Genomic DNA, 24,318 nt, shown 5'->3' with positions numbered 1-24,318 from the left:
GCTTTTCTGTTTGGGGTAAATAAGGTAGCACAGGCATTTCCTTGTCCAGCCACTTTTTGCATTTTTCATTACTGTCACATTTTTGGAAGTTATGACTGATCCAAGACTTAACTATATAAGAATCCTCTTAACAGTAAAAAGACCTCTGGGGAAAAGCATCACACAAGTATACAACCAATTGGAGAGCATGATCTGTGCAGTCCATCCATTCAACAATTACTTATCGAGCACTCTGCTAGACCCTGTACATCTTAGACCAATGACTCAATTTTTGAGCCTCAGCTTTCCTCATCTGTGAAATGGGAATAATGATACCTACCTCACAGGGTGGTGGTGGACATAAAAATTGTGAAAAATGTGAAAGTTCTCATCCAAGAGCCCACACATCCCAGGGAAGGTGTTCAGTCAACATGAGTTTCCTTCACCGCTAGGGGAGAAGGGTCACACATATCAGGGAAATATTTTGTTTTGTTTTTTCCCTTGCTTTTTTCAGATTGCCTTCCCCACTTCAGCCCTCTTCAGCTTTACAGATGCACTCTTGGAAACGCCGTCACACTTCTGTCCTCTGACCTCCCAGTCTATCGTCATTCTTACCTACTGGGTCTCAGAGCATCAGCCATCCTTCCTGCTGGCCGGATCCATTCCTCCTGTGCTTGGGAGCCCACCTTCCTGATTCCTAAGGACACCCTGCCATCCAAAACATCATTCTCTTCCTGTCTTCAGGTACCGTATTACTTTCTGCCTATAAAGAAGCTTGACTTTCCTCCTGGGCTTTTGAGCTCCCACCTGACTGACCACAACCCTCCTCTGTTTTACTTCCAAGCCGGGCTCTGGAAGGAGTGGAAACTGTCTACTTCTTCCCTACACAAACCACTGTCCTCTGGCTTCCAGCTTCCCCGTGCCACTGAGGCAACCCTTGCCAAGGTGATCATGCATCTCCAGGCCTACTGGATGTTATTTCACCTCCTTCTTCTCCTCAGTTCTTCATGACTTTGGAGACTGTTTTCTTTTTGAAACTTCTACTTCCTTGGCTCTGTGGTGCTGCCATTTGAGTCCTTCCCTTCCTGGCTACTCTGGAGCTCCTCATCCACTGCATCTGATGATAATGACCAACCTACATTCTGGCCTCAATTTGTGCGGGTGGTTTTCTAAGTACTTTACATATATTAAACAACAAACCTTTTATTATTATTATTTTTTTTTTTTTTTAGAGGCAGGGTCTTGCTCTGTCACCCAGGCTGGCATGACCATACCTCACTGTAACCTCAAACTCCTGGGCTAAAGCAATCCTCCCGCCTCAGCCTCCTAAGTAGCTAGGACTGCAGGCACGCACCACCATACCTGAACACATTTTTATCTTTTGTGGAGATGGGGGTCTCCCTATGCTGCCCAGGCTGGTCTCAAACTCCTGGTCCCAAGCCATCCCCCTGCCTTGGCCTCCCAAATTGCTGAGATTACAAGCATGAGCCACCATGCCCACCCAAATCTTTAATAAGTACTATTATTTCCCCCCTTTTCTATACAAAGAAAGCAAGGATGGGAAAGGCTAAGCAATCTGCTGAGAGTGACATAGCTCAGAAGAGGTGGGACCTACCTCAAACCCATGTGGTCTAGCCCCAGAAAACACTTATCACTACCTACATGTGAGTTCTTCTCCTCAACCTGTTTATTAATTTTAACATTTCAACTTTTTGTTTTCATTCTGTATGTTCTCCCAGGGATGTCCAATTTGCTCCCATTCTTTTAATTATTAGCTACCTGCACCTCAATGATTTCTGTGTCAGTTCAGTCTCTCCAAAAAACAAACACCAAAAGGGAATGAGAGGTACCACGCATTATTGGGAGAAATGCCTGCAAGGGATAAAGAAGAGAGGGAGCGGAAGAAGGCAGGGCCAGCCTTCAGACCATTGTGTCAATCAGATACCTGTGAAAGGAAAAGGGGCAGGAAGGAGGATTGGGTAGGAAGGAAGAGCCCCAGATTGGAGTAAAGGAGAAGAAAGTCTGCCAACTACACTCCTAGTAGCAGGTTCTCCCATCAGGATATCCCAACAGTCCACCTCCATGGTCACCAGAAAGCCCAAATCTACATTTCCAGTCCTAACCTGTTTCAGCTCCAGTCTTATACCCAACCACTTCCCATATGCATCCAAGTCCCACAGAACCTCAACGTCAGCATGGCCAACAATGACTCATTATCTTCTCCTGGCCTCACTGCTTGAAGCTCCACATTTTCTATAATCCCTAGCTCCCTATGTGGCACTACTATCCACCCATCCCTTAAGCTCATCCCTCCCTATCCCTCAGTTCTGCCCATACAATCAGAAACCAAGGTCTATGGACTTTATGTTAAAAATTTGTTGGTCATCTCCTCTCCATGCATACTACTGCTGCCTTTGTACCCTCGTCATTTTACTCTGTTATAAGAACTCCATCTCTGTTCTTTGTCTATGCTCTCTTCCCATTGCACTGCCAACGGTGATTCCCCTCCCCCCGCGCCCCCTTCCTTAATGACCCCATGAACAGAAAAATCTCGATATGGTGAAGGCTTAGAGGCAAGCCGGAGTGCTACAAGACTTCAGACAGGGAACCCTCAGCCCCTGACAGAAGTGCAAGGAAGGCTTCCTAGAGGAAGACACCCAGAAAAAGCACAAAGCAGATGACCAGGCCCTATTTAAATAAATAATTATTCACTCGGCTGCTAAAGTTGATTGCTAGAGTTGATTGCTAAAGGCGAGTAGGAAGGTGCTTCAGTTTTTCCACAACTTTGAGGACCTTTAGTGGGGCTTCTCTTTTAACCACAGTCGACATTGACACCTGTCTGTCGGATGGGTTTCAAGTTGAGCCACTGACTTTGCCACAGTGCTCCCTGACCTCACGTCACACTTCCCACCTCCTTTTAACTTGAGAGGCAAACTCATTCTCACCACTCTGCAGGGAGGTATTGTTTATTGTCTCTTGGAAGAGAAACTTGAGAAGGCAAACTGTGTGGGCCTCTCCTGCAGGTACAATGAATTCTTGATGGGTCTGAGATACAACTGCTGATCAGAGTCTATTTCAGTTTACAAAAAGATATCAAAGATCTGTAGAAAATCACCCAGGTTTTGAGTCTTTTGAGTTTAATTTCAGAACATGTCAATAGAGTTATGACTGTAAGGTATTCTGGAGGATACAGGATATTTTGCTCAGGGAACTGACTTGTGAAAGTTTAATCAGCTCACTTAGCCTCCCCTATCTCCACCCATACAGGATATAGAAATGAACACTTCCCTCCTTTCAGAAGTAATTTATCCCACATTCTCTATGAGATAGTGGGGGGAAACTAATATATCAGATAAACTGATACACGTGAAGATATTATAGCTATAAATATTACCAAAAATAAGCCTTATAATTACAGTATCTCAACATGATTTCATTTTAGTAACATATAATGTACAAACTTGCTTTATATTCATGTTTCTTTTCTAAAGGAAATGATCGCGTTATCGTCCTTTTGACTGTAGGGGGAGAGACAGCAGGAGAAACAACTGAAGGGAAAGGTCATGGGTATTGATTTGATTCTTCAGGCGGATGATTAACTGCCTCTGCAGAGGCAGCCCCAAGGGCCATGAAAGCCGTTGCTCAGTTTAAGACTTTCCAAGTTTCCCTCTTTATTATCGAAATCTGATCTTTGTTTCTTAGGCATACATCAGTAGCTTGAAAACTTCATTTTGTTGACTGTAGTTTTTCCTCCATGCTCAAGATTAGCAAAGTAGGTACCAGCTCTATGCAGAATGGTGCCTCTCCTTGCTGCTGTTTGTCTTTGCATGCCAAGGTGCGGAGCAACCAGAGTTGTGAGAAGATGCCCCAAGAGGTCAGGCCTGGCATCTGGGAGAGGAGGAGGTAACTACCACCCTTTGTGGCCATTCATTCTCTTTGGAATCACATGGACCACAGTACAAAGGGGCACTTTCCTGGTGGAGCAAACGACTGGCTTTCTATAGTCCAGGTAGATGCTGCACACACCTTGCTAATAACAAAGCTGTACAGTGCTTATTAGTAGCTACCTTTATTATTATTAAATAAATGTGAGCAGATTAGTGGCGCTTAAAAGAATATGTTTCTTGACCAGGCGTAGTGGCTCACACCTGTAATCCCAGCACTTTGAGAAGCCGAGGGTGGATCACCTGAGTTCAGGAGTTTGAGGCCAGTCTGGCCAACATAGTGAAACTGTGTATCTACTAAAAATACAAAAATTAGCCAGATGTGGTGGTGGGCACCCGTAATCCCAGCTACTCGGGAGGCTGAGGCAGGAGAATCACTTGAACCTGGGACGTGGAGGTTGCAGTGAGCCGAGATTGTACCACTGTACTCCTGCCTGGGCGACAGAGTGAAACTTGGTCTCAAAATAAATAAATAAATAAATAACATCTCTCTCACTCAGGTCTATTCCATGAGCTTCCTGGGCAGGAGATTGAGGAGGGGTTTGTGCCTAAGATCCTCACCTGTGTTGGGTGTCATGACGAGAGTAAGGTTGTGAACCTCTGGTCCAAGAACAATCTCTCAGGGGGGATTTCTGGGCCCTTAAGCTGGTGTAGGACCATACTTATGTACATCACCATATTTTTTTCCCTCTTCCTTCTCAGTTTGCTGCCTGACCACAGGTACTAACACAACACAATGTCCAGTTGGCCCTTAACCTCAGACACTCTTCCTCTGAAACCTCCTTTCGCGGAGTTGTCTAGAGCCAAGCTGCTGCCTCCAACGTGTTCTGTAGCTCTGCCCTCATACCTTTAAATAGCAAAGGAACAAGGAAATAGAACCAATCAGCCTGGGCAACATGACGAAACCGTTTCTACCAAAAAGAATACAAAAAATTAACCAGGTGTGGTGGTGCACACCTGTGGTCCCAGCTACTCAGGAGGCTGAGGTGGGAGGATTGCTTGAGCAGGGGAAGCAAGGGCTGCAGTGAGCTGAGAACGCACTACTGCACTCCAACCTGTGTGACAGAGTAAGACCCTGTCTCAAAAAAAAAGAAAAAAAAAAAAAAAGGAAAATAGGATCAATAACCCAGTTGTTCCAGGACATTGTGCATTTAGTGTATCAGGACAATCAGCTGTCCTGATTGTAAGTATTCAAACCCCAACTCTGCTATTTAATGACTGTGATCTTGGGTAAGTTTCCTAACCTCTCAAAGACTTGGTTTCCTTATCTGAAAAATGGGAGTACAATAGAGTTGCTGTGAGTGTTAAGTGAGATAATATTGTTGGGAAAAAAGCTTTTCCTCTTCCAACTTGGGTTCAGCGGCTAGGGGGCCTACAAATTTAACTGACTGTAGACAGATTAACAGAGAGAAGACAAAGTTTATTTATGTGGGTAGGAGCTTTTAGATTAAATAGTTTCTCAAGGCTTGGCACCGTGGCTCACACCTGTAATCCCAAGCACTCTGAGATTGAGTGGGAAGATCATTTGAGCCCGGGCAACATAGCAAGATCACATCACTACAAAAAAACACAAATATAACTTAGTTGGGTGTGATGGTGCATGCCTGTGGTCCTACCTACTTGGGAGGCTGAGGTGGGAGCATGGCTAGAGTCCAGTAGTTCGAGGCTGCAGTGAGCTATGAAGGTGCCACTGCATTCCAGCCTGGGTGACAGAGTGAGAACCTATCTCTAAAATAAAAAAAAAAAGAAAAGAAAAAGAAATGGCTCCTCAAGCAGCTAGAGATAGGAGTTCATACCAACTACACAGAGAAACAGGAGGCAGGAGAAAGGGCGTCCATGGAAGAACAAATGAAAGGTATGACAGTTTCAGATAATTTGTTTAAGCAATTGCTCATCCCAGTACTAATGGTTAGCCTCCTTTCTGGCTGTAAACCCCCTGGAGAGGGAATTTATGGCAGCTGTAATTTTTGGAAGATCCTGCTTAAGTCAGCAAAATGAAGTTTAGAAAAGGTTTCCTTTTTCAAGGCTGCTACTTCTTCAGATGCTTTAGCTTGAAATATTTTTTTTTTTTTTTTTTTGAAACAGAGTTTCACTCTTGTTGCCCAGGCTGGAGTGCAATGTGCACGATCTCAGCTCACTGCAACTTCTGCCTCCCAGGTTCAAGCGATTATCATGCTTCAGCCTCCCAAGTAGCTGGGATTACAGATGCCCGGCACCACGCCCAGCTAATTTTTGTATTTTTAGTAGAGACAGGGTTTCACCATGTTGGCCAGGCTGGTCTCGAACTACCAACCTCAGGTGATCCACCCAACTCAGCCTCCTAAAGTGCTGGGATTCCAGGCGTGAGCCACGGTGCCCAGCCGCTTGAAATAATTTTTATGCTACTGAGGTGCATTTGGGATCCCTTCATTTTAAAACGCACAGTGCTATCTACGTCTTAGTTTGTTGTTTTGTTACTATAGTGTTGTTGTCATTGTTGTTGTTACAAGATAGGTAAATCTTTCATAGAGGCATTACCAAAAAAGTGGCACATTATCCTTAGGACCACTGGCTCCCCTTCGGGCGCTGAAGAGTGGGGTGTTTCATAGAAGTTACGGCAGCAAAGGCAGCCATGAGGGGAAATATTCTGCTTGTCCCAAGAGGAGAAAAGAAATTTCCATTCTCCCTTCTTTTATCATAAGCACAAATGAAGAGTTTCTGTAACAAAAGTCCTCTTCTTTGAGCCCCAGCACAGAAAAATAATAAAGCCAAATAAAAATCATTTTATTTATGAAGTTTTTCCCAGGTGTCTGTAGAGATACCGGGAAAGAGGTAAGATACATGGCAGAGGGATTCTAGCATTGAAGAAGAATTAATCACCTAACAAGGTCTAGATGAAAATTCACACCCAAGGTTGTATATTTTTAAAGGCTGGGTCACAAAAAGACTTGCTTAAAGTGAATAGTTTTATGTAAAGGTGTTTTCTGGTTTCAAGGTGTTTTAAACACTTATTAGAAAAAAAAATCTTCAAAATGAGAGATAAATCTGTTTTGCTCATTAGAGAAAAAAAATGGCAGAATGATCCATATTGCATAGATTTTCATGTTTTAATTTATTTTTCAAGAAATCACACTAATTCTATTTGTGGTACAGAGTGTGTAGTTTGGGGTGAGGTCACATCAGAAAAAAGTCCTTGTTTTATGTAATAATATCTAACAGAGTTATTTTACCAAAACAGACTGACTCCCAAAGGAAAATTTACTTTAATTTTATCATTTATCATTTTAAGAATTTATTAACTGCATGCAGTTATTAAGACATTGCTTCAAATCTATTAATGTTTTTCTATACTTGTGCAAATGATTTTAAAAATAGATAAATCTGAACTTTGTTTATTTATTTATTTATTTATTGAGACAAAGTCTTGCTCTGTCACCCAGGCTGGAGTGCAGTGGTGCAATCTCAGCTCACTGCAATTTGTGCCTCCCGGGTTCAAGCAATTCTCATGCCTCAGCCTCCTGAGTAACTGGGACTACAGGCGTGCACCACCATGCCTGGCTAATATTTGTATTTTAGTAGAGATAGGGTTTCACTATGTTGGCCAGGTTGGTCTCGAACTCCTGACCTCAGGTGATCCACCCACTTTGGCCTCCCAAAGTGCTGGGATTACAGGCGTGAGCCACCATGCCCAGCCAACCTGAAATTTCAATAGGGCAGGGAAGATGATTTAATAAATCTTTTCTTCAGGAAGGTGGATTCCCCACCTCTTCCTGGCCAAACGGTAACTAAATAAGAAGAGAGGAGAGTAAGGTACATTAGTGATTGGAAAATGAAGTTTGTTTGCTTGTTTATTTTAATATAAACACACTGCCCAGCATTTTTTGGAGTAACCTAGTGATGCCAGTGGTAATCAGCTGAGTTGTAGAGTTGTGTACATTAAGAACATGGAGTATGTATTAACAAATAGGCATTTTTTGAATCATTTAAGAAGTGGCATTTTTCTTAGTCCAAGAGGTCCCTCATGTTTCCCCACTTTTCTTTCCTCATGGGCACTTCCTTATGCCAGTAAATAACAGAACTGCTTAATTGATCCATTCACATTAAAGAAAAATCTTATTCTCTGCATGTTGCCAGCATTTTTATTTGCATAATTAATTCCTTTGGATTATAAATCTCTCAAGCAGTAGCTTTCAGCTCTGATGTCATGAGCTGTTAGTATGTCATTATCTGTTCAAGGGAAAGGAAAGGAGCCATAATTTGTGGGGTGGGATATGGGTGGGATTGAGTATAACTCACGGCCTAGGCCCAGAAAGCATTTACGAAGCCCTGGGAGCTGGTGTCCCAGGCAAATGTCCTTCAGCAGGTGTGTCCCTGCAGAACAAAGGTTACTCAGAGCCTGTATGGCTTGGGGTTATGTTGACCCAGATGATTCTGCCCAGCATAGAATACAGTGTCATTGCAAGTGGGCATCTCAAAAAGGTTGCCTGCTGGTGATGGTGGCAATCACGATGACAATGAAGGTGGTAGTGGTCATGATAACGTACCTTTGCTCTCAAACAATTCTTAATTTCCTCTATTTCCCCGTCTCTTAGCCTAGACCTAGAAAAATTGGACGGTGGGTATTTAAAGCCAAAGACTCCTTCCTCACAGGAAGGCCAATGAAAGAAAGGTATGAGGTAAGTTGTGTCAACTCTTCTCCTCTGCTTGTCACACTTGTAGTCATGGATAAAGATCAGAGTCTGGGGCCTTTTCAGAACCCCATCCATATGAGGTCCAAGTTCAGCTCCGCTAGAAAATAATAACAGGTCTTGCTTTTTGTAGCAGACACTGTTCCTTGCGTACTCAACAGCCGGTCTCAACCCACCCATTCTGGCTTTTACTCTGCCGCCATGAGCTCAAGGAAGGCATTCATTGTCAAAGGCAATCACAGCAGTGTCCTTCTCTTGGCCAGCGACTGCCATAGACTTTGGCACCATGACTCAATCCTTATTTGAGGGTAAGATACTGGAGCTACTTCTGAGGAAGCTTTTCCTCATCTATTAAAAACAAAAAGATGAGGCCAGTTGTGGTGGCTCATGCCTGTAATCCCAGCACTTTGGGAGGCCGAGGCAGGTGGATTGTTTGAGATCAGGAGTTCAAGACCAACCTGAGCAACATGCTGAAACCCTGTCTCTACAAAAAAAAAAAAAAAAAAAAAAATTAGCCAGGCATGGTGGCAGGTGCCTGTAATCCCAGCTGCTTGGGAGGCTGAGGCAGGAGAATCACTTGAAGCCAGGAGCCGGAGGTTGCAGTGAGCTGAGATGGCACCACTGCACTCCAGCATGGGCGACAGAGTGAGACTCCGTGTCAAAAACAGAACCAAACAAAGTAACAAAAACGAAAAGATGACAGGCGCGGTGGCCCACACCTGTAATTCCAGCACTTTGGGAGGCCAAAGAGGACAGATCACCTGAGGTCAGGAGTTCGAGAGCAGCCTGGCCAACATGGTGAAACCCTGTCTCTACTAAAAATACAAAAATTAGCCGGGCGTGGTGGCGCGCGCCTCAGGAGGCTGAGCAAGAGAATCACTCGAGCCCAGGAGGCAGAGGTTGCAGTGAGCCAAGATGGCGCCACTGCACTCCAGCCTGGGTGATAGAGTGAGACACCGTCTAAATAAATAAATAAATAAATAAATACAAAAAGATGCACAGGAGAACACACTTCTCTCCTTTGCTGGATGCCTTCATACCCGCATATGATGCCTGGAACTGCTGAAGCCCGTGCAGCCCATGAGAGGAGACATCGGCAACACACTGGGGATGTTGAGCTGCTGAATCAGAAAGAGGAAAGCATCCGGGTCCTTCACGGCATCAGGGACCCGCAGTAGTAAGCAAACCTAGAACTACCCTCCCCCTGGACTTCTAGTTATGTGAGATAAGAAGCCCGTTATGGGCGAGTGCTATGGCTCACGCCTTTGGGAGGCCAAGGCAGGTGGATCACTTGAGGTCAGGAGTTGGAGACCAGCCTGGCCAACATGTTGAAACTCTGTCTCTACTAAAAATACAAAAATTAGCCGGGTATTGTGGTGTGTGCCTGTATTGCCAGCTACTCAGGAGGCTGCGGCAGGAGAATCACTTGAAGCTGGGAGGCGGAGGTTGCAGTGAGCCGAGATGGCACCACTGCACTCCAGCCTGGGTGACAGAACAGGACCCTGTCAAGAAGAAGAAGAAGAAGAAGAAGAAGGAGAAGGAGAAGGAGAAGGAGAGGAAGAGGAAGAGGAAGAGGAAGGAGAGGAAGAAGAAGAAGAGGAGGAGGAGGAAGAGAAGGAGGAGGAGGAAGAGGAAGAGGAAGAAGAAGCCGCCTAGGACGGGCATGGTGGCTTACACTTGTAATCCCAGCATTTTGGGAGGCTGAGGCAGGTGGTCGAGGTTGCAGTGAGCCCTGATTGTACTACTGCACTCCAGCCTGGGCCACAGAATGAGACCCTGTCTCCAAACACACACACACAGAGAAGGCTATTATGTTTAAAGCACTTCAAGATTGGCAAGTCTTCTGTGACTCACAGGCAAAAGCTTTCCAACAGACACATCTTTTATAATATCCCAGGCTTGTGATCAGACAATCAGGGATGAGAGCTCTGAAGGTGGTAAAGGAACCATAGACCCAGGCAAATATGTTGTCCCAGCCACCTGGATTCAGTTGCTCATTTAAATCACTAAAAAAATCACTAAAAACTGTAGCTCCTTAGTCCTCTATATACATTCATTCACTCATTAAGTGAATATTCAGTGAGCTCTTCCTATGGTTTTGCTGTCAAGGACACCAGGAGTATCTAGCAGTACCTTCGTACTTTATCATCCCCCAAGAACTTCACATACACCTCATTTGATGCCCTGAAGAACCCAGCGAAACCAGTATTATTATTATTCTTATTTTATCTATGAGAAATGTGAGGCTAAAAAGATGTCCAAATTTCCATAACCTGACTTTAAGTTCAGGGTTTATTTTCCACCAAACCCAAATTGCATGTTGCCCTCAGGAAGCTTAAGGTATAAAAGTTGGGATCTAGGGTATGCATATATTTAAAATTAAATAACAAACAAGATTTAGATAGCAAAACAAATACTTATTCAGGAAATTTTACAGGGTAGTAAGTAGTTAAGGATCAAACTGGTAAGGGAGAGAATAAGCACTGTTCAAAAGGAACTTAGTACTGTTGATGGAGAAGCAGATTTTGTGCTCATTGCAAATGGAAAATAGTATTTCCCATACAAGCACTAACAGCTCATGTTTGGAATCTGACATAATCATATAAAAACTATTGTTAACTTCAAACAAGTAAAAAAATGCATAAACTAGACTCATATTTCTTATCAGATTTTTGTCACCTACTTTTGTTACCTATAAATAGTTAATTCTATTTATAGAAAAGAATAGTTAAGCTTGAAGGAACTTGATAAAATAACTTCATTTGAAAAGCATTAACGTGTAGATACTAAGAATATTGGAAAAAAGGATTTAAGGTAATCTTGATTTGCCCCAATAATAACTGAAGTGAATGAAACAGATTAACATTAGATTCTTATTTTTACTAACTTCATGGAATTAGTAATACTCAAGCACTCTACAACAGCATTGCCTGATTCATTAGCCAGTAGCTACTAGGTACTGTGGCTGTTTAAATTTTAATAAAAGCTGGGCACTGTGGCTCATGCCTGTAATCCCAGCATTTTGGGAGCCCAAGGCAGGTGGATCACTTGAGCTCAGGAGTTCAAGACCAGCCTGGACAACATGGTGAAGTCCCATCTCTACTAAATATAAAAATTAAAAAAAAAAAAATAGCCAAGCATTGCTGGTGCTCACCCATAGTCCCAGCTATTTGGGAGGCTGTGGAAGGAGGATCATTTGAATCATTTGATTCTGGTGGCAGAGGTTGAAGTGAGCTGAGATCGCACCATTGCACTCCAGCCTGGATGAGGAAAGTGAAACTCTGTCTCCAAAAAAAAAAAAAAAAAAAGTGAAAAAAGTAAGGGGAGGCTGAAGCAAAGGGAGGCTGAGGCAGTAGGATAACTTGAGGCCAAGAGTTCAAGACCAACCTGGGTAGCACAACAAGACTCCATCTCTACAAAAAATAAAATAAAAGTTGCCACACAGGTGGTGCATGCCTGCAGTCCCAGCTACTCAGAAGGTTGAGATGGGAGGATTGCTTGAGCCCAAGAGATACAGGATACATAAGCTGTGTGATTGAGCCACTGCATCCCAGCCTGGGCGACAGAGTGAGATCCTGTCTTTAAAAATAAATAAATAAAATGTAAAATTTTGTTCTTCAGTTGCACTAGCCACATTTCATGTCCTCAATAGTCACATGTGGTTACTGCTATCATATTGGACCATGCAAATATAGAACATTATCATCTTTGCAGAAGTTCTACTAGACAATGCTGCTGTAGATCCTGGCAAATGAGAGGCTATTGTGGCGAATAGAAAATAATTTTTTAAAAGAAAATGGGTGGCCAGGTGCAGTGGTTCACGCCTGTAATCCCAGCACTTTGGAAGGTCGAGGCGGGCAGATCATCTGAGACTGGGAGTTTGAGACGAGCCTGACCAACATGGAGAAACCCCGTTTCTACTAAAAATACAAAATTAGCCGGGCATGGTGCACATGCCTGTAATCCCAGCTACTCAGGAAGGCTGAGGCAGGAGAATCGCTTGAACCCAGGAGTTGGAGGTTGTGGTGAGCCACAATCGCGCCACTGCACTTTAGCCTGAGCAACAAGAGCGAAACTCCGTCTCAAAAAAAAAAAAAAAAAAAAAAAAAAGAAAGAAAGAAAGAAAGAAAAAGAAAAAGAAAAAAAGAAAATGGGAAAAATGTGGAGTCCTCCTTATAACACTTCTCATTGCTTTGCATAATTATTGCATCAGAGTTGCCTTGTTCATTCATTATTTAAAACATTTGCACCTCACTAGGCCCTGTATTATATTAAAAGCTGTATAAATGTACTATTTAAGTTCTGCTAGGAATTGGCAGTTGTTCCTCCCAGAATCTAGCACCTAACACTGTTTAGGAAAATAGTTCTATTGAATAATTACTGATTGACTGAATGGCTCTGAGGAACACTGCAGACCTTAAGACTTCTGCTGCTGTTAAACAGGTCAGGAGTGAGACTAGAAGCTCCATTGCAGAAGACAAATTCTTTTACTTTTTTTTTTTTTTTTTTTTTGAGACGGAGTCTTGCTCTGTTGCCCAGGTTGGAATGTAGTGATGTGACCTTGGCTCACTGCAATTTCCGCCTCCTGGGTTCAAGCAATTCTCCTGCCTCAGCCTCCCAAGTAGCTGGGAGTACAGGTTTGCACCACCACACTTGGCTAATTTTTTGTATTTTTGTAGAGACAGGTTTGAACCATGTTGGTCAGGCTGGTCTCAAACTCCTGACCTCAGGAGCATTTGCCCGCCTTAGCCTCCCAAAATGCTGGGATTACAGGCATGAGCCACTGCCCCCAGTCTGAGAAGGCAAATTCTTAGTCACCTATCTAATATTTCTTCCCTTCTTCTATCCTTACTGATAGACTCCCAATTATCAACCTAAATAACAAACAGAGAGAGGTTTTCTAGAGGAAAATTGTATTTATGTAGGAATAAGGCATTGCAATGGAAGTACACATATCATAGTAAACTATGTGCATATTCAGGGAGGTAAGGACAAAGGATTTTAAAGGAAAAATGAGGATTACATAATTGTTTTGAGATAACTATCCTTGGCTATAAGGACCAATAAAGACTGTGATGCCAGTCCTAGGAGGTACAGGCAGTTGCTGGACAGATGTCCTCAAAGAAATATTTTTTGTTTGTTTGTTTATTACATATTTTCACTTTTTATAGAAACATTTTATTGGTTGGCTAGGTGAAGTGACTCACATCTGTAATCCTAGCACTTTGAGAGGCTGAAGCAGGAGGATCACTTGCGCCCAGGAGTTCGAGACCAGCCTGGGCAACAAAGCAAAACCCCATCTCTACAAAAAATTAAAAAATTAATCAGGCATGGTGGCACATGCTTGTAGTCCCAGCTATTCAGTAGACTGAGGTGGGAGGATCACTTGAGCCTAGGAGTTCCAGGCTGCAATGAGCTGTGACTGTGTCACTGCACTACAGCCTGGATGACAGAGTGAGATCCCATCTCAAATTGAAAAATAAAACAAAGGCCTGGCGCGGTGGCTCATGCCTGTAATCCCAACACTTTGGGAGGCCGAGGTGGGCGGATTATGAGGTCAGAAGTTCGAGACCATCCTGGCCCACATGGTGAAACCCTGTCTCTACTAAAAATATAAAAATTAGTTGGGTGTGGTGGTGTGTGCCTGTAATCCCAGCTACTCAGGAAGCTGAGGCAGGAGAATCAATTGAACACAGGAGGTGGAGATTGCAGTGAGCTGAGATCATGCCACTGTACTTCAGCCTCGTGACAGAGCTAGACGCCATCTCAAAAAAAAAAAAAAAAAAAAAGAAAGAAAAATGTTTATGAGGCAACACTTCATTCTATAAAACAGAATAAGCGTTCCAGTCACAGAAATATTTTTTTGTCACAAGTATTTTTTGTGTAAGATTGCAATGGGCTTTGTGCAAGGTTGTGGTTTTTGCAGTCTTTTGTAATAGTTTTTGTTATCAGGTATTTATGCATGAGAAACCCCTCTTCATGCATGGCCTTCCTTGGCCTTCAGGTTTTTTTGCTTTGTTTTATTTTTTGCTTTATTATTATTATTATTTTGAGATGGATTTTCACTCTTGTTGCCCAGGCTGGAGTGCAATGGTGCAATCTCAGCTTACTGCAACCTCCACCTCTAGGGTTCAAGTCATTCTCCTTCCTCAGCTTCCTGGGAAGCTGGGATTACAGGTGCACACCACCACGCCCAGCTAATTTTTGTATTTTTAGTCGGGACAGGGTTTCACCATGTTAGCCAGGCTGGTCTTGAACTCCTGACCTCAGGTGATCCGCCTACCTCAGCCTCCCAAAGTGCTGGGATTACAGGTGTGAGCCACCTTTCCTGGTCTTTTGTTTGTTTGTTTTATTTTTATTTTAACAAAAGCAACTCTAGTTTGATTCTGATAATGTTCATACAATTTTATTCAAGACAGTCATGTCCCCAGCCAGGGCAGTGGATGAAGATTTTTCTATACCCACTTGGCAGTTTTATTCCAGTGTTCCCATTCTCTCCTTGAGCGAGCATGGCCATATAATCCATATTTGACAGATGAAATCTACGTAGAACTCTAAGGAGGACAGCGTTTCTGTGAAGACTTTTATCTCTCAATAAAGGGAAACTGATGTAGCTATACTACCAGCATGCTTCCCCCTTATTGCTGCTTTCAGTGTGGATATAACATTTAGAGATGCTACAGACATCATGCAACTATGAAGAGGCAAGTATAAGGGAAAAACCAAGGGAATTATACATAGCAATCTTGTCATGGTTGAGCTGCAAAATCAAGGACCTCAACTGTTTATCACTAAACTTCCGTGGAAAAAAGGTGTACCAGTTCATTTGAGCCACTTTTGACTAAGTGTTCTATTACTTGCAGCTAAAAGCAATCCTGATTGATACAGAGCATCATGGTACATAATGTATGCAGAGAGGCCATTTATGCCTTCTCCATGAGGCAATGTCTTATCTGCTGAGATTCTGTATTTTAGGTGGCCATTATAATACACAGCTCAGATCTCCTGCTTCAGGGAGTACAACTGACTGATGGCTCCAGTCACTGCTAGCAGGGACCCAGCCCTGGGTTCATGCCAAGACCATCCTTCTTGGGAGATGCTCTGAGTCTGTGACTGAGCAAGGCAGGGAGACTAATGCAGGCCCATTCCTGCAAGATGAAGGACTCCTTTAATGGGCAACTTTGGCTCAACGACTCCCTGTCAATCTTGCTGAAATTTTAAAAAATTATCCTGCATGAGGCTGGGCGCAGTGGCTCACGCCTGTAATCCAAGCACTTTGGGGCCAAGGTGGGCAGATCACGTGGTCAGGAGATTGAGACCATCCTGGCTAACATGGTGAAACTCCATCTCTACTAATAAATACAAAAAATTAGCTGGGCGTGGTGTCGCACACCTGTAGTCCCAGCTAGTCGGGAGGCTGAGAGAGGAGAATGGCATGAACCCAGGAGGCAGAGTTTGAAGTGAGCAGAGATCACGCCACTGCACTCCAACCTGGGTGACAGAGCAAGACTCTGTCTCAAAAAAAAAAAAAAAAAAAAAAAAATCTGCATGTGAGGCTGTTTTCTCTAATTCTCCTTCCTTGCCCCTCTTCTTCACAAGCATTAGATATTAGATTCACTTATGATCTGAAAGCTCTCCTTGCCTTCTCTTTTTTCCTCTTCTTTATCCTTCATGGGGATTTCTCCTGATAAATCTCTTGTATGCCTAATCTTTTCTTGAAGTCTACTTCTTGAAGAACCCAATCTAACACAATACTCCTGGCTAGATTCGTTAGGAACATAATCTAACCTAGGAAACCAGAAGAGGCTCAGCCTGATTGAAGCATGAAGCAAAAGAGGGCTTGTATTAGTCCATTTGTGTTTCTATAAAGGAATACCTGAGTCTGGGTAGTTTATTTTAAAAAGGTTTATTTAGTTTACGGTTCTGCAAGCTGTACAAGAAGCATAGCCCCAACGTCTGCTTGGCTGTTGGTGAGGGCTTTTGTGCTGCATCGAAATATGATAGAGGGGGCTGGGTGCAGTGGCTCATGTCTGTAATCCCAGCACTTTGGGAGGCCAAGGCGGGCGAATCACGAGGCGAGGAGTTTGAGACCAACCTGGCCAACATGGTGAAACCCTGTTTCTACTAAAAATACAAAAAATTAGCTGAGCGTAGTGGCGGGTGCCTGTAATCCCAGCTACTCGGAAGGCTGAGGCAGGAGAATTGCTTGAACCCAGGAATTGGAGCTTACAGTGAGCCAAGATCGCACCACTGCACTCCAGCCTGGATGACAGAGGGAAACGCCGTTTAAAAAAAAAAAAAAAAAAAAAAAGGAAACATGGTAGAGAAGGTCAAAGGGGAAGTGGGCACGAGAAAAGAGAGACCAAACCCGAGTGGCATCCTGGCTTTATAACAACTCACTCTCTTAGAAACTAATCCATTGCCTCATAACTAACCCTGCCCTGTAAGATGGAGAACTCACCACCAAGTCATTCATGACCACTCCACCCCCATGGCCCAAACCCCTCCCACTAAGCCTCACCTCCCAACACTGCTACCTTGGGGATCAGGTTTCAACACAAGCTTTGGTGGAAACAAACACACCATATCACCATATCCAAACCACAACATTCAAGCCCCTTATTTACCAGCCTCTCTCAGCTTTCCTACATTTAAAATTCTTGCCACTAAGAAAAAATTTTCTTTAAATGTCAATAGCTATAAGGGTACAAGTGGTTCCGGGTTGCACATGGATGAATTGTACGGTGGTGATGTCTGGGCTTTCAGTGTACTTGTCACCCAAGTAGTGTATATTGTATCCAATCTCGCCATTTTTTAGAGTCTAGACTCCTCATTCCCTCTGGATCAATCCCCAAAATCCACTCCTACCTTTCTGGATAATTCCTATCAGCACCAGTTTGGTTGCTTGTTTTTTTTTTTTTTTTTTGTTCTGTTTTCGTTTTTGTTTTTTTGAGACGGAGTCTCCTCTGTCGCCCAGGCTGGAGTGCAGTGGTGTGATCTCAGCTCATTGCAAGCTCTGCCTCCCGGGTTCACACCATTCTCCTGCCTCAGCCTCCTGAGTAGCTGGGACTACAGGCGCCCACCACCTCGCCCTGCTAGTTTTTTTTTGTATTTTTAGTAGAGACGGGGTTTCACCATGTGAGCCAGGATGGTCTCGATCTCCTGACCTCGTGATCCACCCGCCTCAGCCTCCCAAAGTGCTGGGATTACAGGCGTGAGCCCCCACACCCAGCCTGGTTGCTTGTTTTCAAGATGGCCACAATAAATTCTTTTTCTTCATGTGTGCTCATAGTATTTTTTATATCAAGAAAGAGATCAATCTGTTCCTATCCTCCTCCTGAATCTGGAATAGTCTTGGTGACTTCATGGACCAATAAATATGGCGGAAGTGACACCGTGACTTTTGACACAGTCATAAGAAGCCTTGCAGCTTCTCCTAACACCCATGGGCATGCTGTCTGTTGGGATTCTCTTGCGCTCTGGGGGAAACCACCTACCATGTAAGAACTATGGCCACCATGAAACCACCTTTGTAGACAGAGAGAGACAGAGTGAGGCCGGCCAGCCCTCAACCATTCCAGCCATCCCAGCCCAGGCACTATACCTGAGTGAAAGAGACAACTTAGACTTCTTAGGCCCATCAGATATCCCAAAAAGAAGAAAGGAGGTTTCAGACATATGGCCCCAGTAAAGATATCTCAGTCATCTCCAACCATTCAGGCCACGCTAGTGGAGGACCCAGATATCATGGAGAAGAGATAAGCCAGCCATTTCTGCTGTGCCGCACCCAAGTTCCTGACTGCCCAAATCATGAGTGCAATAAATGTTTGTTATTTTATGCCACTAAATTTCAGGATGGTTTGTAATGCAACAAAAGATAACTGGAACATCCTTGGGGTTTCTCACCTCCACATGGCTAAGCCATTTAAAACAGTGACTTCTCAGAACTTCATTTAGCTCTCTGAACTCCATCATCATATTGAGCCAATTCTTCCCAGTCTCTCTCACATTCCTGCCAGACTTTTTGTCTTCCTCACTGGATCCAGTACCATCTTGTACACTTGTAGATGTCATGCACTGCACAAAGGTATCAGGCCAGTGAGTTGAGTGGTGGCTGATGGGGGTGTCATTTTTTGTTTTTGTTTGTTTGTTTGTTTTTGAGACAGAGTCTCACTCTGTCGCCCGGGCTGGAGTGCAGTGGCGTGATCTTGGCTCACTGCAACCTCTGCCTCCCAGGTTCAAGAGATTCTCCTGCCTCAGCCTCCCGTGTAGTTGAGATTACAGGTGTGCCACCAGGATCAGCTAATTTTTTTGTATTTTTAGTAGAGATGAGGTTTCACCATGTTTGCCAGGCTGGTCTCAAACTCCTGACCTCAGGTCATCCGCCTGCCTCAGCCTCCCAAAGTGCTGGATTACAGGCGTGAGCCACTGTGCCCAGCCAGGGGTATCTTTTTTTAAGTCCGTAAATGTGTTAGGCCAGGCACGGTGGCTTAAGCCTGTAATCCCAGCACTTTGGGAGGCCTAGGCGGGTGGATCACCTGAAGTCAAGAGTTCGAGATCAGCCTGGCCAACATGGTGAAACCCCATCTCTACTAAAAATACAAACATTAGCTAGGCATAGTGTTGCATGCTTGTAGTCCCAGCTACTCAGGAGGCAGAAGCAGGAGAATTGCCTGAACCTTGGAGGTGGAGGTTGCAGTGAGCCGAGATCGCACCACTGCATTCCAGCCTGGGCAACAGAGCGGGTGGGACTCCATCTCAAAAAAAAAAAAAAGTGTTATACAACTTAGTGGCTGCCATAACTGGGATTCCCAAATTTTCAATCCATCAGTTTCTATTGCTGATATCTGATTGCCTGTGTGGAATAATCCAATCTGCTTTTACCTCTACTTTCATTTTCTTGAATACCTGATTGAAGGGCTTATTGTGCCTATCCTCAGTCTTGGATCTCTTTTTTTCCTCTTTCTATATTAATAAACTTTCCTCCCTCTCAATGAAAATAGCTTATTTTCCTAATTATATGTATTTTCATATTTTAAAAATTTAAACAATGCATAAATTTATAAGAAGAAAGTAAAAACTCACCTGAAAGCCCATCCCTGATGCAACTGTAACCTAACTGCCATTAACATTTTGGTGACATTTTTCATGTGTTTGTATATACATGGGAGTTTTTGGATCAGTCTCACTGTCTGTTTTCTTCAGTCCTTTTCCTAGAGACAAATGAAGAAGCATCTAATTAGAGCCCACTACATATTTAGTTGTCAGACTTTGCCTGAATACTTACACTGCTTAGCCATATTTAAAAATCTGTCTCATTTCGTGTGGCGGGAATGTGGATCCTATCACATTCAGTTAGTTGATGCTTTCTAATTTCTCCTCAATAACTACCCATCTTGCTGAAAACAATGAGTCTCTCCTCAATTCCCCTTCACCTCAGTAGATTTCTGTCATGGCCCATGCATCAAAAAAACAAAACAAAACACACTAGGAGAAACAAAGACAAGGGAGGCAAGTCAGGGATACTTCGGAGTGGGTAGTTGACAAAGAAGACAGAAGTTGGGAAGGTGAAGTATGTCAGGCCAGGATGGCATGTTCCCTGGAGCAAGGCCAAGCCTATTCTAGATGCGAGGGTCAAAAGCCAAAATGAAATTGCAATGGAAGCAAAATTAAAAAGATCTTGTAGAAATTCTGCGAGTATCAGTCTGTTTTGTGTTGCTATAACAGAATACCACTGGGTAGTATTCTGGGTAGTTGATAAAGAAAAATAATTTATTTCTTACATTTCTGGAGGATGAAAAGTCCGAAGTCAAGTGGCCTTCATGCTACCTCATCCCATGCTGGAGGGTGGATGGGCAAGAGAGGAAGAGAGGACAAGAGGGGACCAAACATGCTTTTATCAAGAACCCACTCCTGGCCGGGCACGGTGGCTCATGCCTGTAATCCCAGCACTTTGGGAGGCTAAGCGGGTGGATTACTTGAGGTCAGAAGTTCAAGACCAGCCTGACCAACATGGTGAAACCCTGTCTCTGCTAAAAATACAAAAAAAAATTAGCCAGGCATGGTGGTGGGCGCCTGTAATCCCAGCTACTCGGGAGGCTGAGGTGTGACAATCACTTGAACCTGGGAGGTGGAGGTTGCAGTGAGCTGAGATCGCACCATGGCACTCCAGCCTGGGCAACACAGAGAGATTCCATCTCAAAAAAAAAAAAAAAAAAAAAAAATACCATTACAAGAGCAATTAAATGTCAACATGAGTTTTGGAGGAGACATTCAAACACTAGCATTCTTCGTTGGTCTCCCAAAACTTATGCCTTTCTCACATACAAAATATATTCATTCCATCAAAACAGCCCTCAAATTTTTCACTCATTCCAGCATTAACTCAAAAAGCCAAAGTCCGGGGTCTCATCTAAGTTAGATATGGGTGAGCCTAAAAGCACAATTCATCCTGAGACAAATTACTCTCTAGCTGTGAGCCTGTAAAATTAACAAGTTACATGGACCCAACAGGTCCCATGTAAGTCCAAAAGCTAACAAGGGGAACAACATCAAGTCTTCTTAAAGCTCCAGCATAATTTCCTTTGACTCCATGCCCTGATCCTGGGCACACTGGGGTGGGGAATGGGCCTCCCAATGCCACAGGCAGTCCAACTCCTATGGCTTTGTTGGACTCAGTCTGCCCAGCAGTTCTCATAGGTTGGAGTCTTGTGCCTATAGCTCTCTGAAGCTGGTGCTGCAAGCTGGTAGCTCTACAGTTCTAGGGTTTTAGGACTGGCCCTGCTTTCATGGCCCTAGTAGGCACTACCCTAGTAGGCACCTCCCTAGTGGAGACTCTCTGTGGCAGCTCTGACCCCACATTTCCGTTTGACGATGCTCTAGTGGAAGCTTTCTGTGGTGACTCCGCCCCTGCAACAAGTGTCTCCCAAGGTCCCCAGACTATCTGCAACATCCTTTGAAATCAAGGTGGAGGACACCACGCCCCCACAACTCTAGCATTCTGCTTGTCTGAGGAAGTAGAACCACATGGACGCTGCCAAGGTTTCCGGCTTGTTCCTTCCAGGGCAGCAGGTCAAAACGTATCTGGGCCCGCCTGAGCCATGGTTGGGGCCGTCCAGGAGCACTGCACCAGAATGCAGGGAGCAGAGATCTGAGGCAGCTCTGAGCAGCAAGTCCATGGAAGGTACCCCAGGCCTATCTCCTGAAACCATTCTGCCCTCCTAGATCTCTGGGGCTGTAATGGGAGAGGCTGTCTCCAAGATCTCTGAAATGCCTTCAGTGTCTTTCTCCCATTGTCTTGATGATCTCTTCCATCCATGTATTAATCTACTTAGCAAAGAGTCACTTGGCTACATGCTTGGTTTGCTCTCCCAACATGTTTTTTCATTCTTTATGTAGCCAGGCTGAATTTCTTCAAAGTCTTTTTATTCTGCTCCTGTCTCTGTCTCTTTCTCTCTCTCTCTCTTTTCTGCAGACACTATGGTGACTTATGCTTTTCTTTTAATTATAAATTCCAACTTCACATCATTTTTTTCCTCTCATATCTTACTGTATGTGGTTAAAAGTGGCCACATATCTCCTTTAATGTTTTAATTAGAAATTTCTTCCACCGCGTATCTTAGTTTGTCGCTCAAATTCCACCTTCCATAGAGGCTTAGGGCATAGATAAAATTCAGCCAGGTTCTTTACCAGTTTATACCAAGGATGGCCTTTACTCTAGTTTCCAGTACTTGTTCCTCAGTTTCAGCCCTTACTATCCATATTTCTGCCAACATTCTGATCGTGACAACTTAGGTAATCTCTAAGAAATTCCAGACTTTTCCTACATCCCTTGTCTTCTTCTGAGCTTTCACCAGAATTGCTTTTAATGCTCCATTCAAGACAAGGACTTTTTCTAGGCTTTTCGTCTAAATTCTTCCAGCCTCTACCCATTACCAGTTCACACTGCTTCCACATTTTCAGGTGTTTGTTATAGCAACAGCCCCATTTCTCCATAACAATTTTCTATCTTACCCATTTCGCGTTACCGTAACAGAATACCACAGACTGGATAATTTATAAACAATAGAAATATACTTGGCTCATGGTTCTGGAGGTTGGAACATCCAAAAGCATGGGCCTGGCATCTCGTACTGGTCTTGATGTATCATCTCACGGGGGAAGGTAGAAGGGTAAGAGAGCACAAGAAAGCAAGAAAGGGCAAGCGGAGAGTAAACTCACTTTAACCAGGAACCCATTCCCATGATAACAACATGAATCTGTTCCTAAGGGTGGAGCCCCGCATGACCTAATCACCTTTGAAAAGTCCCACCTCTTAATTCTGTCACAGTGGCAACCTCACGCCTTAACACCAGCACTTTGGGAAGCCGAGGTAGGCAGATGACAAGTTCAGGAGTTCAAGACCAGCCTGGCCAACATGGTGAAACCCTGTCTCTACTAAAAATAGAAAAATTAGCCGGGTGTGGGGGCATGTGCCTGTAATCAGAGCTACTGGGGAGGCTGAGGCAGAATAATCGCTTGAACCTGGGAGGCGGAGGTTGTAGTGAGCCAAGATCATGACATTGCACTCCAACCTGAGCGACAGAGGAAGGCTCTGTCTCAATAAATAAATAAATAAAATAAATAAATTTCAACATGAGTGTTGGAGGGGACGTTCAAATCACAGCAACCAGATACCAGAGTGTGACTCTAACCGGGCTTTGTTACAACCAGTCCAGATGCTAAATTACTTAAAGATGTAAGTGTGGGCTGGGTGCAGTGGCTCATGTCTGTAATCACAACACTTCGGGAGGCTAAGGCAAGCAGATCTCTTGAGCCCAGGAGTTCAAGACCAGCCTGGGCAACATGGTGAAACCCTGTTTCTATAAAAAATACAAAAATTAGCCAGGCATGGTGGCTCAAGCCTGTAGTCCAAGTTACTCAGAAGGTTGAGGTGGGAGAATCACCTGAGCCCGGGGAGGTTGAAGCTGCAGTGAGCTGCAATCATACCACTGCATTCCAGCCTGGGCAACTGAGTGAGCTCCTATCTCAAAAAAAAAAAAAAAAGGATCCTTTTGTAGTTCATGAGGATGATGATTGGGTATTTCACACATGTGTGTGAAATGTGCCACCCTCAAACCTTGTTACAATGTCAGCACATTACCTGCCTGACCTGAAAAAAAAACAGAAAAGTTACAAGTGTGACCTAAGACCCTCGGGAGTTCTGGTTCTTGAAAGAGACGGGCGGATCACGAGGTCAGGAGATCGAGACCATCCTGGCAAACACATTGAAACCCCGTCTCTACTAAAAACATACCAAAAAAAACTAGCCGGGCAAGGTGGCGGGTGCCTGTAGTCCCAGCTGCTTGGGAGGCTGAGGCAGGAGAATGGCGTGAACCCGGGAGGCGGAGCTTGCAGTGAGCTGAGATCCAGCCACAGCACTCCAGCCTGGGCGACAGAGCGAGACTCCGTCTCAACAAAAAAAAAAAAAAAAAAAAAAAAAAAGAAAGTGACTCCACGTGAATCCTTGGCTAGTTGCTCTTTTCACTCCAATTGCCTAACTACACACCTTGGAACCAGCTCTTGCTTGCGTTATGGCTCAGCTTGTACTCATGGCAGAAGGTGCAGTGGGAGCAGGCATGCCACATGACCAGAGCAGGAGCAAGAGAGACAAGTGCCACATACTTTTAAGCAACCAGATCTCCCAGGAGCTCCACTCACTATTTCAAGGACAGCAGCAAGACATGAAG

At 44.0% G+C, this 24,318-nt stretch overlaps 1 non-coding gene across 1 annotated transcript; it reads left to right on the top strand.

The window, feature by feature from the left end:
* Positions 1–23,637: 23,637 nt before the first annotated feature.
* Positions 23,638–23,742, top strand: LOC112611192. Its single transcript, XR_003116574.1, has one exon. It is a non-coding gene; the product is annotated as a small nucleolar RNA U13 (small nucleolar RNA).
* Positions 23,743–24,318: the final 576 nt, after the last annotated feature.

This window comes from Theropithecus gelada, chromosome 17, assembly GCF_003255815.1.
Source record: "Theropithecus gelada isolate Dixy chromosome 17, Tgel_1.0, whole genome shotgun sequence".
NCBI lineage: Eukaryota > Metazoa > Chordata > Mammalia > Primates > Cercopithecidae > Theropithecus > Theropithecus gelada.
Note: the sequence above shows the minus strand (reverse complement) of the source record. Positions and strands in the feature narration are given on the sequence as shown.